This window comes from Ambystoma mexicanum, chromosome 6q (genome assembly GCF_040938575.1).
Source record: "Ambystoma mexicanum isolate Mex_15411 chromosome 6q, UKY_AmexF1_1, whole genome shotgun sequence".
Classification (NCBI taxonomy): Eukaryota; Metazoa; Chordata; class Amphibia; order Caudata; family Ambystomatidae; genus Ambystoma; species Ambystoma mexicanum.
This window is the reverse complement of record NC_090937.1, coordinates 476,034,882-476,038,881: the sequence shown is the minus strand read 5'-3', so window position 1 is coordinate 476,038,881 and position 4,000 is coordinate 476,034,882. Positions and strand designations below refer to the sequence as shown.

General features: G+C 43.3%; 1 long non-coding RNA gene across 1 annotated transcript; it reads left to right on the top strand.

Moving 5' to 3' along the window:
• Window positions 1–2,926: 2,926 nt before the first annotated feature.
• LOC138515527 (uncharacterized) lies at window positions 2,927–3,513 on the top strand. Its single transcript, XR_011282050.1, has 2 exons — window positions 2,927–3,023; window positions 3,124–3,513. It is a non-coding gene; the product is annotated as an uncharacterized lncRNA (long non-coding RNA).
• The last annotated feature ends 487 nt before the right edge of the window (window positions 3,514–4,000 follow it).

The window sequence follows — 4,000 nt, the reverse complement described above, 5'->3', positions numbered from 1 at the left end:
GCATGGAACCCAGTAAGGCACATGTTGCAGTGTCATTGGGTGCATGAATGGTTTACCTGTCCTGACCTTGTGTTATTTTTCTGTTCTGAGGCATTCTGCAGGGGAAGATATTTGCTTCATTTGAATGGGACATTTTTGTTTATGCGTGCACAAAACACATCAGCAGAGTTGGGTAGTTTATAGACCTACGGAGGGGAGTATAGATGCATTTGACAGAACAGCTGGTGGCGGCTCAGAAGGGGTAAGATGTGAGGTGAGATGTGCATTGTTCTTGCAGTGCACTTGCATTACTCAAAGTCTGCATAACTACTTTTATGGGAATTTGTATACTTGTTGTCACGGAATGTGATGGCCACCCCACCTGTATATTGTTGTGTGACACAAATAGGGTTGCCAAGGCAGTCCTGACATGTGTTAGTTGTTTTCCATTTTGTGCTGTGCCTTCCGATTTGTGTCCTCCTGTGTATTGTTGGGGGTGTACACGCACATAATTGGTGGTGTCCATGTGTAGGGGATCCTCACAACAACCAGACATAGTAATTACAACCCACTTGCAAAGATGGCTCTGCGCACCCCATTTCCAGTAGAACAAGGGCTTTTTTTTAATACAAAAATGAGAATGGTGACAGGGTATTATTAGTCCACTGCCACTGAACTCTCAGTCTTCATCAAAGCAAGCAGTACGTTCTAACCACGTAAGTTGTCATGAGTGACGAATTACATATACAGTGTTCAGTCACAACCCTCATTGACCACCACCTATTTACATGCTAATCTTCACATATTGACCCCCTCTCCCATTTGCCATATCATATTCTCCTCCAACTTCTTCAAACATGGATGAGGGTCTCTTCAACATGGGTCACTGTGTAATGATTGGTTAGGCTTTCGGATTCTCTACCCTACATTGAGGTCTGACCACCTGGCCATCAACATGAGCTTGATAAACAACTTCGAGGTCAGCCTGGTCCTTGAACACAAGGGAACTGTATTCTCATCCCAGACACACAAGCACCCACATAAGGCCTCCTTGCCACAATATTATAAATGTTGGCATTGCCCTTTGCTCTTCCTGGTACAAATCACAGACCTTGTTGTTTTCTGTTCCCCCCCTTTGTTAGGTATTCCTCCCAAGGTGTAGGCCTGGGGTTCCTGCATGTCCCACTGATCTATCTGATTCATGAAGAATTTAGAAGCTTTGTCCCTGATCGTCTGGTGTTTCAAATGGGCTGATCGTTATCCTGGTGGGTGCTGGTGTCCTAAATCTCCTGTCTAATTGTACACTAACTTGATACATTTGTATGTGTGTGTACGTGCATGTTCCCTGCTTTGTTTGGGGGTTGGGATGTGATAGTCAAGCAAGAGAAGAGGCCTTGTTGTTCTGTGTTTCCAACACAGCCTCTGAGGATTGAGGCCTACTCTCGATACAGTGTTACTTCATGTTCTGTATATCAAGTGCATGTAATGTATTGCATGTGACACTTCTGCAACGCAAATGGTTCTTTTCCCTTGAATATGTATGTGCTTCTACAATACATGTGTCTCATGCCAGTCTCCTCTACCCACAAGATTCCCCCTAGCCCAATACCCACCTCTGTGCATTCCCCATGTGTTAGTATACATTCTGAAATCTGAATTGTTTGGGAGGGTCTCGGATCTGAACGTGCATTCCAACAACAAAATGGATACTTTTGCTTCCATTTCTTATGACTGTTACTGTTCGTTGCATATTATAGTATGTCTAGTGGACACACACAGTTTGCCTCTCGCAGACACACATACTCAGGGTATTGTCATGTGTACAGAGAATAGGCCCCAAATCATCACTGAATGGAACCAGGGCTGGGGCCTGACTGTGTGTGCTCCACAGGGGCAGGTTTTCAAGTAAAGTATTTTTGCACCCGCTGGTTGCATGCAGCCTCTCCCTGTGCCCTTTGCTGAAACAAGGGCAAGGCCTGTGGCTCAGGGCAATGTCCCACCTGCATATGAAATGGTATGCCACGTCGTGTGGCTACATTGTGCATTGTTACAGACGACTGGTGGGGCATATAGTAAAACACCACCAGAGTAGTGTAGGGAGTGGACACATAGCATTAGCACCCCAAATATGCACTCCACTATGCCCCTTGTGGCTATATGTGCTGCATTATATCTTACCTCAGTTGGTGTGGCAGGATTGCTATATTGCATCATCATGAACGGTGATAGCGGGTAGGCACTGTCCGCTGATAATGTATTCATTGTTGTTATTGGCACTTATTGTCATGGTCTGTTGTTCAGTGTGTGACATGCATGCATGCATTCATGTACGTGACAGTTCATACTCACCAATGAGCCAGGTGTTACCATATTTTCCCCAGGTAGAGTGGTGACTAGCGGTAAATGTTGCTGTCTTGTGTGCTGCCAGGGAAATTGGCACTTACTTGCATGATCACTCCATTTGCATCACAGATGACCTGCAGATTGATGGAATGCCAGTTCTTGTGATTCCGGTATATGTGCGTAGCGCAACATGTGTACAGTCGATGGCTCCAAGTACACGTGGAAAGTGTGCAACTGCATAGAAAATCTGACACACTCTCTGCCTTTCCTCCAGTGTTCTCGGCATATATATGTGCCTACGGAGACATGCTTGTTATGTTATGCAGGCCAAGAGCTGGTGGAGATAGCTGGATTGTGTGGACTGAGATATCCCACCAACTATGGCAGTGGTGCGCTGGAAAGAGCCAGTGGCAATGACATGTAGTGATGTTAGGGGGTGGGTGCATATTTGACTGCAGCAATACATGAAGCTCTAACCTTGTAAGGGAAAAAAATGTTTATGATTTCATAAGTGGAAATTAAACACTTGCATTTAGATGGAATGATGCAAAATGCTATTAGGAGAAACAGGAGATAGTCATTCTCACTTTGTTTTTTGTCCTATAGCCACATTAAAATGGGGATTAATTCACAAAAGAATCAAGAAATATTGTCATCTTCATCATGGATGATGCATCACACGCCATTAAAGAAATGATAAGGTTAGTGATGATAGCTGCATACACCATAAACAGATACAAAACGTTCTATGATTTTTAAATATGTATAGTGTTACCAATACAAATTTGTTTTGGTTTTTAGATTGTCAAGATTAAAAGATCTCCATATGATGGGCCATTTGTAATCCATCTGTGCCACTACACAGTGTCCTGAAGACGGGTTCAATAAACGTTAACCAGATTAAGTCGGCTGCACACAGTCTTAGCTTCTTAGGACCTAGAAACACATTTTCAGTGTTGACTAAGTCAACGATAATCATACAATAAAAAGCGGGTTAGTCAATTGTTCGAGATGTTTCCCTCACATCCCTACTAACCTCACAATTACGCTGTGATGAGTAGAATCCATTTGGCTAATTATGGGCTTTTTCTTGTTAGCCCCACAAGGCCATTGCTCATCATGTTTTTTAATGTGATTTAGTTTTAATGTTTGTACGTTTTGTATACATTGATTAAAATATGTGAATTAGTACATCTTTGTCTAATATATTTCATGACATTGTGCTGGCGACTCTTTGTAAGCTATCAAACCTAATACGTGTGAAGGTGGGAAGCTGTTCTTGAATTGGATTGGGCGTACCATTGCTTAGCATATCCCATCTCTCAAAACGCCCCTATTATTTCTCATTCTGTGTGGAAAATGGGGTATATGCATGCTCCAGCCCCTAGTTTAATCTCTGTGCAGGACACACCCATGCTCTGCGTGGAGTCTCACGCAATGCCTTCCACTGCATGCAGTGACATGCCGGACCCGCACTGAGTCCCTGCAAGGTACGGAAAAGTCCTGCAAAGTCATCTATGAATCGGGCCCTAAGGTGTTAGGTTGGTGATACACAACCCCAAAACTGTTTCCTAGCCCTTTACTGGATTTGTATACCAATTTAGGGAGCTTGTTGTATTGTTCAGCTCCTGAATTCACTAACTGTTTTTTCTTTTCTGTTTATTCAATATGTTTTATA